The 16,004-nt window shown below is 39.5% G+C and overlaps 1 long non-coding RNA gene across 2 annotated transcripts in view; it reads left to right on the top strand.

The window, feature by feature from the left end:
• The window catches only part of LOC130455056 (uncharacterized), a 92,937-nt gene that overhangs the window by 53,164 nt on the left and 23,769 nt on the right, over nt 1–16,004 (top strand). The window contains exons 3-5 of one of the 2 annotated variants that reach the window (XR_008912871.1): nt 989–1,267; nt 6,001–6,067; nt 15,035–15,083. This is a non-coding gene — a long non-coding RNA (uncharacterized LOC130455056). The remainder of the gene's footprint in view (nt 1–988; nt 1,268–6,000; nt 6,068–15,034; nt 15,084–16,004) is intronic. The other variant, XR_008912872.1, reaches the window with a different exon arrangement.

The following is a 16,004-nucleotide window of genomic DNA, read 5'->3' as shown; positions in this document are numbered from 1 at the left end:
TATGTGTATGTCTCTGTGTGTGTGTGTGTGTTTATAGATCTATCTAGAACTATCCATCCATCTAACTCTCTCTCTTCATGTGGATACATATACCAAGGCATGTCATCTGTTTTCTGGAGGGAAACCCATGTAGCCCTGTAATCCTGAAGTCGCTCAGCACAGTCTTCAGGGAACTATGTGTAGGCATGTTCATGAGCTTTCTGCAGCAATGTAACAGTGATCCCTTGCATGTGCAAATAGACATTATGTGTGTTTGTATGTGAATGTGTGTATGTGTGTATGTGAATGTGTGTATACCTATAGGTATGAATATCCACGAGTATGCCTTGTATAAATGGAGATTTTTAACCTTTGACTTCATTCCCCAGAAGTCCTTAGTATTTCCCAAAATTCCCTATAATCTCTCCTGTGTCTCTACTTTGGCAAGATCACTTTATTGGTATTTAAGTAAATGTACGCTCCTCCCATGCTCTCTTTTTGACCAGAGACCAGGCTGAATTCAGTCAGTTCTTTTGCTTTAGTTATTATTAATAAAATATTATAAAATATAATAATTAGTTATGATATATTAATTTTAATCTTTATGGCCTGTATACATACATGTATATAAAATATGTTCCTGTATACATGTATTATTAGACATGTACACACACAGTAAATGTATGGTGCATGCCACACACAGAAAACATGCATACTCATCCATTCACATAACACACACATATAACATATATACAGGTATGTGTGGTATGTATATACACAAATGTGCATGTACACATGTTTGTGCACACATACACAGTGGGACACAATGTCCCAAAAGTCTTGATATAGTTTTTAATTTTTAAGCTCAAGGCTTTGTGTGTGTGTGTGTGTGTGTGTGTGTGTGTGTGTGTGTGTGTGTGTGTGTAAGAGGTCATATGGCATAGGCTTTGCTGAAAGCCTATTTGGCTATAAATCACTACTAGTATTATCAACCTTACCTCTTTTGCAGAATTAAATTTGACTACTTCCCTACTGAGGAACCTCTTTCTTCTTTCAAAGTGGATGGCAGTGAGGGGAGAGGAACCATCAAAGGGATATTCAATTCTGGATCTAATTCTCACCAGAAAAGGAAGCACTGAACAAACTGTCTCGGACTATCCTTGCGAAAAAGATGGAGAGATGCCAATGGGATCACAATGCAAAGAAGTAGAGTCAGCATGGGCTGCATGGCAGGACCCAAACATTAATCACGAATATTCAATGCCACCTTGGAGAGAGATCTTCCATGGTAAGGCTCTACCATCTGTGCTTGGTCTTGTGCCATTGGATATTTTTGATTTATAACTTCCTTATAGGCATAGATGTTCTCATATTTTCCTGTGACTCAAAGGAGAGAGAGATAGTGAACATACTGAATGGAAAAGGCAGGATTCAAAAAGATCTTCCCTTTGGGCTCATGAATAGTATTAAGTTAAATAAAGTTCATTGTTATGCCTAGATTTAAAAAAAAAATCACTAAGTATAAGGTGGGGGTGACACAGTAAGATAACAGTTTATCTGGGAAAAAAAAGATCTGGGAGTTTCAGTGGACTTCAAGCTCAATATGAGTCAACAACCAATAACTTTAATATGGCATTAGCCTGCATGGAGGGGTATAGTATCAAAAACTGGAGCTATGACAGTCCTGTTGTATTTAGATATCTAAGTCAGATATCTGTGTTTTTAATACTCCCTGTGTTCAGTGTATTGGGAAGTACTGGAGTTCTATGTTCAGTTTGTAGTACAGCCTCTTAGAAAAAACTATGAGGGGGCATCTGGGTGACTCAATGAATTGAGAGCCAGGCCTCAGGATGGGAGGTCCTGGGTTCAAATCTGTCCTCAGTCACTTCCTAGCTCTGTGACCCTGGGCACATCACTTAACCCTCATTACAAGGCCTACTTTTCTGCCTTGGAACCAATACATAGTACTGATTCTAAGATGGAAGGTAAGAAGAAAGAAAGAAAGAAAGAAAGAAAGAAAGAAAGAAAGAAAGAAAGAAAGAAAGAAAGAAAGAAAGAAAGAAAGAAAGAAAGAAAGAAAGAAAGAAAGAAAGAAAGAAAGAAAGAAAGAAAGAAAGAAAGAAAGAAAGAGAGAGAGAGAGAGAAGAGAGAAAGAAAGAAAGAGAGAGAGAGAGAGAGAGAAAGAAAGAGAGAGAGAAAGAGAGAAAGAAAGAAAGAAAGAGAGAAAGAAAGAAAGAAAGAGAGAAAGAGAGAAAGAGAGAAAGAGAGAAAGAAAGAAAGAAAGAAAGAAAGAAAGAAAGAAAGAAAGAAAGAAAGAAAGAAAGAAAGAAAGAAAGAAAGAAAGAAAGAAAGAAAGAAAGAAAGAAAGAAAGAAAGAAAGAAAGAAAGAAAGAAAGAAAGAAAGAAAGAAAGAAAGAAAGAAAGAAAGAAAAGACTTTGATAAACTGGAGGATGTTCCAAGGTTGCCACCTAGGATAATAATACTAATGATGATGATGATAATAACTAATATTTATGTAGTGTTTGATATGTGCCAGGGATTGTGAATTTTAGATTAATCCACCCTACTTAGTCTAACAAAATCAGGAATGTCTACTTAAGGATTAAGTATTTAGGAGGATGGCCTTTGATAGACATGTGCTAGCAAATGACAAATCGGAAACAGCTGACAGACCCCTGGGCTGTCCTAAGTCAAGCTTAAGCTACCACTGATATAGATGAGATGCAGGAAAGTGATGTAAAACCGTCTATATATTTCACATCACTTCCTCTCTTCAGTCTCTTTCCTGGGAGAGGTGGCTCTGGCTGGCAGTGTGCTAAGCATTCTGTCATCTTGGTGTGATGGCAGCTATTGTCCAGTTTGGTAGTGAGTTTTCCCTTGATACTATACTGGGAGAAGCTGAGTAGCTAGTTCAGGTTCAGGCATCTTAGCTGAACCTTCTTGGAGTTTAGGCTGATTCCTTTCTCCTTTACCTTCCAACACTATCCTCTTAAAAGCCAATAATTTGAACTCCCCCTGGCACAGGCCAGGAGGGAAAAACCTATACCTTTTCCCTCTCCCTGCTCCTTAATTTCTTTCCTCTATATTAATTAAAATCACCATAAATTTCCAGCTGACTCAGGTATTTTATTTGGGATATCCCCTGGTGACCAAAATTAATTTAGTTTAGGTCACAACCCTAAAATTATCTTTACAGGATTGTGCTAAGCTCCTTATAATTATTATGATCTCCTTTGATCCTCACAACCACCCTGGAAGGTAGATGCTATTATTATCCCCATTTTATAGATGGTGCAAATGAGACAAAGAGAATTTAAGTGACTTGCCCAGAGTCACCCAGCAAGAAAGGACCTGAGACTGGATTGAAACTCAGGTCTTCCTGACTTCAGACATGGCATTAGCTGCCCCTAGGCTGGTGGAGGGCCTTTTGAGGACCAGTTGAAGTAACTGGGGCTGTTTACCCTGATGAGGAGATGACTTAGAAAAGACACCATAGCTGTCTTCAAGGTTTTAAAGGGAAATCACATGGAAGGAGAGGGACATGTTCCATGTGTTCTTGGAGGACAGAACTAGGAACAATGTATAGCCAGTTCTAAACAGGAAGATTTAGACTGATGTAAGGAAGGACTTCTAAACAATTAGAGCTGGGCTGCTTAGGAGGTGGTGGTTTCTGTCTCGCTGTAGGTCTGCAAGCTAAGATGGCATGGCTACTTGTCAGGTATAATAATTGGGATATTTTATATATATATATATATATATATACTATATTATGATCTCCTTTGACTCTCACAACCACCGTGGAAGGTAGACACTATTATTATCCCCAATATATATACATATATATATTGGGGGGAAGGTAGGGAGTGGAGTAGAAGGCAGGTATTCTGGTTCAGATATGAGTTGGCTTAGATAGACTCTGAATTATCAGAGATCTTATTCTGTGATGGTTTAGATAGGATGTTGGCAGCTGTCTTGTGCCCAACTGCCTCCAGCCACTGGCAGACACCTAGTGTATAGTGAACCCTTCCAGCTGCCCCCAGGAACAGGCCAGAAGAGTTAGCACAATCAGAATCAGATGGGTGTGTAGCCAGGCACTTCATGTTCTACATAGTAGGGTCAAGTGTACAGTCAATCGACAAACAAGCACTCTGCTAGGTTCTAGGGAGAGACAGACAGAGACAGAGATGAATGAAAGAATAATAAGAAATATAGAAGAGAGCAAAGGAAAGAAAGAATCCCTACTCTTAAGGAACTCACATTCTATTAAGAGAGAAAACATGTACATATATAAGTATGTGAATAAATACAAGGTAGTTAAAATGGGGGCAGGTCGGTGGTAACTGATTAGAGGAAGATTTGGTGGGGGAGAGCAAAGAACTAAGGATAATGATGAGGTTATAAGCCTCAAGAGACTGGGGGAATGGTGGTGCCTTCTGTAGCAAAAGGTAAGTGTAGTAGAGGAGTAGGGTTTGGGGAGAAAAGATGAGTTCTGGTTATCTGATAGGCATTTGATGATGTAGGACTAGAGCTCAGGAGACTGGGACTTCATATATAGATCTCGGAGTCATCAATAGAGAGGTGATAATTAAACCCAGAAGATCTGATGAGGTCACCAAGAGAGGAAGTGTAATAAAAGAAGGTATGAGGGCCATGGATAGGTCCTTGAGGGACTCTCAGTTAGGAGGCATAATATGGATGATGAGCCAGAAAAAAATGACTAAGGTATAATGAACTATTGAGAAGCAATGTAATTGCTTGGAGAAGTTAGATTTCTCAGTAGATAGAGCACTGGGTCTTGAGTCAGGAAGACCTGAGTTCAAATTTGGCCTTAGACATGTAATAACTCTATGATCCTGGGCTGGTCACTTGACCTTAATTTCCTCATCTGGGAAATGGGGATAATAATAGTAACTACCTCCCCCTCACCCCTATTTGTTGTGATAATCAAATGAGAGACTGATTGTTAGTTATTATTGTTAGTATTGTAGGAATTCTAAGAGCCACACCTCTTCTAGGGTAAGATGTCAAAAGGTTCTACTGGATTAATAAACTTATGGCACTTTGCCAAAGATAGAGCACATGGCATTCATTTTTTATCCTTCCCTGCCCCTGCCTCAAGCCCTATCCTGGCTGAAAATTAGTGTCTAAGAAATGTCAAATGATCTAAAGCGATCTAATCCTCAGTTCCTTCATCAGAAGAATGAGTGAGTTGAACTAAAAAAGCCATAAGGATCCCCCTGATAAATTCTGGATACTAATTTACAAACACACCTTTAGAGGGCTATTTCCTATTCTTCCCAAAGTCTTTTTGGAACAACAGAGACAACTAGCAATCTATGTATGGTCTGTATGTGCCTATTTAACTTTTATATTGTCTCCCTGTCTGAATGTAAGCTTTTGAAAGCAGGGGCTGGTTTTACCTTTCCTGTGTATCTCCAGCATTTAGTAGAGTACCTGGTACATGGAAAATGCCCAAGAAATGCCTATTGAGTGATTGGTTGATTGACTAAAATAGCCAAAACTATGGAAGATAAGGGGACAACAATATGGCATAGTAGATAGCATGTAGTTTAAAAGACTCGAGTTCAAGTCCTTCCAGTAACTCATATTAGATGTATGTGGCAAATAATTTAACTTTAATGTGAGCTTTCTTATCTGTGAAATGGGAATAGTAACCTCACAAATTTGTTATGGGGTTCAAATGATATCATGTGTAAGAAGCATTTAAAAGACTTTAATGTGCTTTGTCGGTTATCTTCCCTTTCTCCATTTTTTTCTGGACTCTGGTTCCATTTCTGTCCACCTTCCCATTATCAAAGATCTGAGATTCTAGGGGATATGGAATGGAAATCCAGCTATGAATGGCCAAGGAGCCATTGGGGGGATTGACTACTGATAACCACTCACCTATTGGGAATTACCCAGCTGAACCATCATGAGGCCCCTTTATGAACTTTAGGCTAGTATAGCTACAGCCCCTGTTCTAATTCCCTTTTCTCCAATAACCACATGTTCTGCAGCAGGGGAATCTTTCTCAGTGCTGAGTGAACTTCAAAGAACACACCATCAACCAAATGATTTCATGTGGTAAGAAACTGATAGCTGTCTGAGAGACCCTGGAATTACCTTTGAATATGGCTGATCCAGTTCAGTGTCTGAGTCTGGCATCAGCATTTCCGCATGGTCCAGAGCTAAGAACAGGCTCCACAATCTCAGCTTCCCCTCCTCATTGTGCAATCTATCCAGCTGAGATCATTCAAAACCAGCTGGAGAGTCTGGATTAGATTTAGAGCCCTTTGCAGGGTCTTATACATGATATTCTGTAACAAATAATGGCTAGGAATACAACCCAAATGAGCAGGGATCCTCATATCGTTTCCAGCCATGACATCACCCATCTCCTCTCTTTGTATATAATGGCTACTCTTGACAATGCACAATAACAGGTGATGACTCTCTGTCTTGGACATGGTGTTGGTTTCCATTTTAACCCTTGAGTGAGATGAATGCTGTGCACACAGTAGGCACCTATTAAATGCTCTTGGGATGAAAGTTTGTGAGCTCCCCTTCTCAGTTCTGCTCAGGAATGAACTCTGAGCTGACAGTTCCTGTAGGAGATAAACTATTCTACCCATCCAGCTCCTTAGTCATCTGTTTGAACCAGTCAGTAATCATGGCATCAGAAAAGCAATTTGTTGTTCTCATACCTTATATATCAAACTAGTCTGGATATTCTGCTTTGATATTCTAAAGCTTTCAAGAATCACCAATGAATCCTGACTGAAATGCACTGCAACTCAACTCACACATTTTCACATTGACTGAAAAGGCTTTGGCTGATGAAAATTTTTGGCTATGACATGAAGGGGTGAAAGGATGGTCAAAAGTAGGGGTTTTCCCCCTTTTCCTCTTCAGGATCATATTTCTGAATTGCTTTTGTGTCTCTTGGCAGCAAGGATCTAGAGAATAAGACCTGTCTGAGCCAATTGGTTCCGTAGAAGATATGTCAGTAAGGCCAAAGTATTTCTTGGTCCTTTTATACTATTTCCTTATTTATAGAAAAACAAAAACTAAGGGTAGCCACTCCATCTCTGTACCACATTTCCCTAGCACTTAGTAGGCACTCCATCACTTTTTGTCAGTGATGATGATGATGATGATGACGGTTATAGGTTTGATCTGGGTAGGTATCAGCTTCACAGTGTCCCCTGCCACGTGTCTTCTTACAAATGTGACAGTACATTAAGCTGTGATGAGAGGATGTGAATAGATAAACAGAAATCCTTTCCCAATACTGTAGAGGATAGAAAGTAGAATTGTGATTTCATTGATATGAAGAACTCCCAGGTGAGAAAATTTCTTCTGCCAATGCAGATTGGCACCTTCTGTGCAATTTATCATCTTAGAGAGTAGCCTAGAACAGCATAAGTGGCTTACCCAGGCTCACACAGCCAATATTGCGTTAAAAGGGAGACAGAACACAAGTCTTCTTGGTATCAAATCCTGCTCTCCAACCACTGTGCTACATTCTGTCAATACGCAAAACCAACTCAATTACATAGGCTCTGAGAGGAAGCATTGTAGGAAAGGAAAGGAAAGACAGAGGCAAACAGAACAATTGTATTGGAGGCAGAAGTATTTGTCATCTGAATTGCATTCTTCCATCTAGCTTCAGAAATCCCATCTTCAGGAGACTTCCGGTTAAGATGGCGGCTTAGAGAAAGCTGAAGTTCAGATCTCCGGAAAACCCTTCCCGACCGATCTCAAACTAGAAGCTCCTAAGGCGCCGAAATTCAAAACGATCAACAGCACAGACCCTGGGAACCCTCCTCCTGGACCTGGACCCGGTTCAAAAGGTACGGCTCCCCTTAAAAGCCAGAACCCGAGATCCCTCGGACCTCAGGGGTAGGAGCGCAGAGTCCAAGGCTCCCGGAAGCGGCAGCCGCGCCGGGCTCAGAGAGCAGGGTCTGAGGAACAACAACCCTCAGGGTCTTCTACCCAAGTCCCAGTCCGGGTGAAAGTTACTGCCTGGGGCTTCCGCTGCAAAGAGCCGGTGGGTCAAAGAGCCGGTTGGTCCGGGTGAAAGTTACTGCCTGGGGCCTCTGCTGCAGAGAGCTGGTCAAAACAACAGCAACCCTCAGGGCGGGCAAGACAGCCTCACAGGCTGGATCCTGCTATCCAAGTCTCAGTGAAAGTCTGTGCTCTCGGAGCTTGGGGAAGCGGCAGCCCATCCCCCCGCAGGCCAACGAAACAGCCTCACGGCCAGGGATTCTGAAGGCAACTTCCGGAAATCGAGCCAGGGGGAGAGTGTGGCCTCGTGGTCCGACCCTTCCATTCCAGTTCCAGTGAGGCATATTCAGTTTAACCCAGGGAACGCTCATAGAACCAACATCTGCCCAGGACTAAAGCCTCTGATCACCAGACAAAGACAAGAAAAGCCAATCCTCCACGTTCAGAGATGACAAACTCCACAGAAGCACAGAAGCCCCAAAATACCAAGAAAAATAAGAAGAAAGGGGCGACTCTGGACACATTCTATGGAGCCAAAATACAAAATACAGAGCAGATAGAAGAAGATATACAAGAAAATTCTCCAAAATCTTCCAAAGGAAATAGAAACTCTCCACAAACCCATGAAGAATTTGAATCAGAAAGGACCAAAAAGATGGAAGCCCTCTGGGAGGAAAAGTGGGAAATGATGCAAAAGAAATTCACGCATCTACAAAACCAGTTTGACCAAACTGTAAAAGAAAACCAGGCTTTAAAGCAAGAACTAATAAAGCAAAGCCACAACACCAAGAAATTAGAAGAGAACATAAAATATCTCACCGACAAGGTGATAGATCTGGAAAACAGGGGGAGAAGAGAAAATTTAAGAATAATTGGACTCCCAGAAAAGCCAGAAATAAACACCAAACCGGACATGGTGATACAAGATATAATCAAAGAAAATTGCCCAGAGATTCTAGAACAAGGGGGCAATACAGCCACTGACAGAGCTCACAGAACACCTTCTACACTAAACCCCCAAAAGACAACTCCCAGGAATGTAATTGCCAAATTCCAAAGCTATCAAACAAAAGAAAAAATCCTACAGGAAGCCAGAAAAAGACAATTTAGATATAAAGGAATGCCAATCAGGGTCACACAAGACCTTGCAAGTTCTACGCTGAATGATCGTAAGGCATGGAACATGATCTTCAGAAAGGCAAGAGAGCTGGGTCTCCAACCAAGAATCAGCTACCCAGCAAAACTGACTATATACTTCCAAGGGAAAGTATGGGCATTCAACAAAATAGAAGACTTCCAACTTTTTGCAAAGAAAAGACCAGAGCTCTGTGGAAAGTTTGATACCGAAAATCAAAGAGCAAGGAATACCTGAAAAGGTAAATATTAAGGAAAGGGGAAAAATGTTATCTTCTTTTACTCAAACTCTCTTCTATAAGGACTACATTTATATCAACCTATGTATACTAACAAGTGGGGGGAAAATGTAATGTATAAATAGGGGGTAAAGAAAGACCAAATAGAATAATGGTTCTCACACAAAGATTCACAGGGGAAGGGGAGGGGAAGAAAACTCCTATAAGAAGGAGAGGAAGAGAGGGGGGGGGGTTTACTTAAACCTCAATCTCAGGGAAATCAACTCTGAGAGGGAAAAACATCCAGATCCATTGGGATCTTGAATTCTATCTTACCCAACAAGGGTAAGGAGAAGGGAAAACCAAGGGGGGGAGGGGAAGAGGGAGAACAAAAAGGGAGGGAAAGAGAGGGGGGAGGGGGAGGGAACAAAAAGGGAGGGACTAAAAAGGGAAACATCAAGGGAGGGGACAAGGGGGACTGATTCAAAGTAAATCACTGGACTAAAAGGTAGAGCCGAAGAAGAAAAGGTTAGAATTAGGGAAGGCAATCAAAATGCCAGGGAGTCCACAAATGACAATCATAACTTTGAACGTGAATGGGATGAACTCACCCATAAAACGTAGACGAATAGCAGAATGGATTAGAATCCAAAACCCTACCATATGTTGTCTTCAAGAAACACACATGAGGCGGGTTGACACCCACAAGGTCAGAATTAAAGGATGGAGTAAGACCTTCTGGGCCTCAACTGATAGAAAGAAGGCAGGAGTGGTAATCATGATATCTGATAAAGCCAATGCAAAAATAGACCTGATCAAAAGGGATAGGGAAGGTAATTATATTTTGTTAAAAGGGACTCTAGACAATGAGGAAATATCATTAATCAACATGTATGCACCAAATAATATAGCACCCAAATTTCTAATGGAGAAACTAGGAGAATTGAAGGAAGAAATAGACAATAAAACCATACTAGTGGGAGACTTAAACCAACCATTATCAAATTTAGATAAATCGAATCAAAAAATAAATAAGAAAGAGGTAAAAGAAGTGAATGAAATCTTAGAAAAATTAGAATTAATAGACATATGGAGAAAAATAAATAGGGATAAAAAGGAATACACCTTCTTCTCAGCACCACATGGCACATTCACAAAAATTGACCATACATTAGGTCACAGAAACATAGCACACAAATGCAAAAAAGCAGAAATAATGAATGCAGCCTTCTCAGATCACAAGGCAATAAAAATAATGATTAGTAATGGTACATGGAAAACCAAATCTAAAACCAATTGGAAATTAAACAATATGATACTCCAAAACCGTTTAGCTAAAGAAGAAATCATAGAAACAATTAATAATTTCATCAAGGAAAATGACAATGGCGAAACATCCTTTCAAACCTTTTGGGATGCAGCCAAAGCGGTAATCAGAGGCAAATTCATATCCCTGAAAGCTCATATTAACAAACAAGGGAGAGCAGAGATCAATCAATTGGAAATGCAATTGAAAAAACTCGAAAGCGATCAAATTAAAAACCCCCAGCAGAAAACCAAATTAGAAATCCTAAAAATTAAGGGAGAAATTAATAAAATCGAAAGTGATAGAACTATTGATTTAATAAATAAGACAAGAAGCTGGTACTTTGAAAAAACAAACAAAATAGACAAAGTACTGGTCAATCTAATTAAAAAAAGGAAGGAAGAAAAGCAAATTCACAGCATTAAAGATGAAAAGGGGGACAGCACCTCCAATGAGGAGGAAATTAAGGCAATCATTAGAAATTACTTTGCCCAATTATATGGCAATAAATACACCAATTTAGGAGAAATGGATGAATATATACAAAAATACAAACTGCCTAGACTAACAGAAGAGGAAATAGAATTCTTAAATAATCCCATATCAGAAATTGAAATCCATCAAGCCATCAAAGAACTTCCTAAGAAAAAATCCCCAGGGCCTGATGGATTCACCTGTGAATTCTATCAAACATTCAGAGAACAGTTAACCCCAATACTATACAAACTATTTGACATAATAAGCAAAGAGGGAGTTCTACCAAACTCCTTTTACGACACAAACATGGTACTGATTCCAAAACCAGGCAGGTCAAAAACAGAGAAAGAAAACTATAGACCAATCTCCCTAATGAATATAGATGCAAAAATTTTAAATAGGATACTAGCAAAAAGACTCCAGCAAGTGATCAGAAGGATCATTCACCATGATCAAGTAGGATTCATACCAGGGATTCAGGGCTGGTTCAACATTAGGAAAACCATCCACATAATTGACCACATCAACAAGCAAACTAGCAAGAACCACATGATTATCTCAATAGATGCAGAAAAAGCCTTTGATAAAATACAACACCCATTCCTATTAAAAACACTAGAAAGCATAGGAATAGAAGGGTCATTCCTAAAAATAATAAACAGTATATATCTAAAACCAACAGCTAATATCATCTGCAATGGGGATAAACTAGATGCATTCCCAATAAGATCAGGAGTGAAACAAGGATGCCCATTATCACCTCTACTATTTGACATTGTACTAGAAACACTAGCAGTAGCAATTAGAGAAGATAAAGAAATTGAAGGTATCAGAATAGGCAAGGAGGAGACCAAGTTATCACTCTTTGCGGATGACATGATGGTCTACTTAAAGAATCCTAGAGATTCAACCAAAAAGCTAATTGAAATAATCAACAACTTTAGCAAAGTTGCAGGATACAAAATAAACCCACATAAATCATCAGCTTTTCTATATATCTCCAACACAGCTCAGCAGCAAGAACTAGAAAGAGAAATCCCATTCAAAATCACCTTAGACAAAATAAAATACCTAGGAATCTATCTCCCAAGACAAACACAGGAACTATATGAACACAACTACAAAACACTCGCCACACAACTAAAACTAGACTTGAACAATTGGAAAAACATTAACTGCTCATGGATAGGACGAGCCAATATAATAAAAATGACCATCCTACCCAAACTTATTTATCTATTTAGTGCCATACCCATTGAACTACCAAAATACTTCTTCACTGATTTAGAAAAAACCATAACAAAGTTCATTTGGAAGAACAAAAGATCAAGGATATCCAGGGAAATAATGAAAAAAAACACATATGATGGGGGCCTTGCAGTCCCAGACCTCAAACTATATTACAAAGCAGCAGTCATCAAAACAATTTGGTACTGGCTAAGAAACAGAAAGGAAGATCAGTGGAATAGACTGGGGGAAAACGACCTCAGCAAGACAGTATACGATAAACCCAAAGATCCCAGCTTTTGGGACAAAAATCCACTATTCGATAAAAACTGCTGGGAAAATTGGAAGACAGTGTGGGAGAGACTAGGAATAGATCAACACCTCACACCCTACACCAAGATAAATTCAAAATGGGTGAGTGACTTAAACATAAAGAAGGAAACCATAAGTAAATTGGGTAAACACAGAATAGTATACATGTCAGACCTTTGGGAGGGGAAAGGCTTTAAAACCAAGCAAGATATAGAAAGAATCACAAAATGTAAAATAAATAATTTTGACTACATCAAACTAAAAAGCTTTTGTACAAACAAAACCAATATAACTAAAATCAGAAGGGAAACAACAAATTGGGAAAAAATCTTCATAGAAACCTCTGACAAAGGTTTAATTACTCATATTTATAATGAGCTAAATCAATTGTACAAAAAATCAAGCCATTCTCCAATTGATAAATGGGCAAGGGAAATGGATAGGCAGTTCTCAGATAAAGAAATCAAAACTATTAACAAGCACATGAAGAAGTGTTCTACATCTCTTATAATCAGAGAGATGCAAATCAAAACAACTCTGAGGTATCACCTCACACCTAGCAGATTGGCTAACATAACAGCAAAGGAAAGTAATGAATGCTGGAGGGGATGTGGCAAAGTAGGGACATTAATTCATTGCTGGTGGAGTTGTGAACTGATCCAACCATTCTGGAGGGCAATTTGGAACTATGCCCAAAGGGCGACAAAAGAATATCTACCCTTTGACCCAGCCATAGCACTGCTGGGTTTGTACCCCAAAGAGATAATGGACACAAAGACTTGTACAAAAATATTCATAGCTGCGCTCTTTGTGGTGGCCAAAAACTGGAAAATGAGGGGATGCCCTTCAATTGGGGAATGGCTGAACAAACTGTGGTATATGTTGGTGATGGAATACTATTGTGCTCAAAGGAATAATAAAGTGGAGAAGTTCCATGGAGACTGGAACAACCTCCAGGAAGTGATGCAGAGCGAGAGGAGCAGAACCAGGAGAACATTGTACACAGAGACTAATACACTGTAGTATAATCGAACGTAATGGACTTCTCCATTAGGGGCGGTGTAATGTCCCTGAACAACTTTCAGGGATCCAGGAGAAAAAAAACACCATTCATAAGCAAAGGATAAACTATGGGAGTGGAAACACTGAGAAAAAGCAACTGCCTGAATACAGAGGTTGAGGGGACATGACAGAGGAGAGACTCTAAATGAACACTCTAATGCAAATACTATCAACAAAGCAATGGGTTCAAATCAAGAAAACATCTAATGCCCAGTGGACTTACGCGTCGGCTATGGGGGGTAGGGGGGGAGGAAAAGAAAATGATCTATGTCTTTAACGAATAATGCTTGGAAATGATCAAATAAAATATATTAAAAAAAAAAATAAAAAAAAATAAAAAAAAAGAAATCCCATCTTCAGCACTGACCACTCCAGGAAGCTCGACGAATCTTAGAGTTTAAGAAACAAATGAACACTCTAACACTATAATGCAAATACCAACAACATGGAAATGGGTTCAAATCAAGATTATATATGATACCCAGTGGAATCGTGTGTCAGCTATGGGATAGGTGGGGGCGGGGGGAGAGGGGAGAAAATCATCTTTGTATCCAATGAATAATGCTCAGAAATGACCAAATAAAATAATGTTAATTAAAAAAAAAGAAACAGGTTGTAGCCCCTGAGATTCAATCAGCAACATATTCTTTCTCTGTGTTCAGAAATTACCTGATGGGGGAAATGTTGTCTCGTGTGTGTGTGTGTGTGTGTGTGTGTGTGTGTGTGTGTGTGTGTGTGTGTGTGTGTTTCTTCACAGTATGACTATTAAGAGTACAGTTTGGTTCTCTTAGGACTTCACTCAAATAGTCCTAGTATTCCCCTCTGATTTATGGCACAGAGATGGAGAGGCGGCAGCAGCAGGTCTGAACAGAATACAAAAGGGTACCAAAAAATGTTTTGCTTCCTTTCTGTTCATACCTTTCTAAGTTTCCGTTTCCTTATGTGAAAAAGGAGGAAATAGGAATGCTTGCAAAACCCTCTTTACAGGATTGTGCCCATTTTAAAGCACTGAATGGGGGGAAGCTAGATGGCTCAGTGAATTGAGAGCCAGGCTTAGAGATGGGAGATCCTTGGTTCAAATCTGGATGCAGACACTTTCTGGCTATGTGATGCTGGGCAAGTCACTTAATCCCCATTGCCTAGCCTTTACTATTTTTCTGCCCAGGAGCCAATACACAGTATTAAGTCCATGACAGAAGGTAAGGGTATTATTTGAAAGGCACTAAACAACTGTAAGTTTTCATCATCGTTCTTAATATATTATTAAATGTAATGTTCATCATCATTATTCCTAATATCTTTCAATAGGGTCTGCTTTCCTCCTTGTCACATTTCAGCCAGGACAGCTCATAGCCAGGTACGTTCTCTTTCTGCCTCTTCTATGTAGCAATAAGGCAAGTCATGCCAGTTGGCCTACAGACCAAAAAAAATCAGAGCCAGGCCTAAAAAAAATCAGATGGTGGGCAATTATAAAGTTTAATTAAATGGAAAAGAGTGTCTATGGTCCTTATTCAAAACTAAGTCACTGGAAAATCTGCACAGGTTTGGTGAAAATGCTTGGAGGGGGATAATGAGTGTGCTGATAGGTTGCTCCTCAGGGATCCTTTCTATCCAGGGTCTGATCTATCTTTAGTTGAGCATGAAGAGTGTTCTTGGCCATGCTATTCATTTTTAATGTTGTTAAACAGTGCCATGCCCAGCTGGGCAAATAATCCCTTACCCCTAAGCCCTGTCTTGGTCCAAATGGTAAAGCTTTACATCTAGGGGATAAAATTGATCTCCATCACTTAGATCCTTCTTCTAAGTGTTCCTTCTGTGACCTCAATTTTTTTTCCTTTCTTATTTGGTTCTGCCTCTAAACATAAGCCTTTCTACCCCCACTCCCCAGTAGCACTTTTAATGACTTCTGTCCAGGTGCTACAGTATAGAAGGATGGCCTTGTAGTCATTTTATTTGGAACAGTTATGATAAGAGGAGAGAAACATAACTTTTAAATGGCAGGAAATAATGAATCATTTTGTACATGTTGTCCTTTTTTATTACAAATAAGATGATACAGTAAGGTGGGATGGCTCCAGAGACAGGATATTACCTTAAAAGTTTATAAAACTGTGGTTAAAAGTCTTCTTAGAGTACCTTTTCAACCCATGCAACTTATATAAATATTTGGTTTCCAATGATAGCACTAATAAATCTGTTTAGAATGTTGCTGTAATGTTTACTTATAGAGCAAAGACCTAAGTCCACTCTGCAAACAAGTTGAAGCAGGGGAAACACT

Source organism: Monodelphis domestica, chromosome 6, assembly GCF_027887165.1.
Source record: "Monodelphis domestica isolate mMonDom1 chromosome 6, mMonDom1.pri, whole genome shotgun sequence".
NCBI lineage: Eukaryota > Metazoa > Chordata > Mammalia > Didelphimorphia > Didelphidae > Monodelphis > Monodelphis domestica.
Note: the sequence above shows the minus strand (reverse complement) of the source record. Positions and strands in the feature narration are given on the sequence as shown.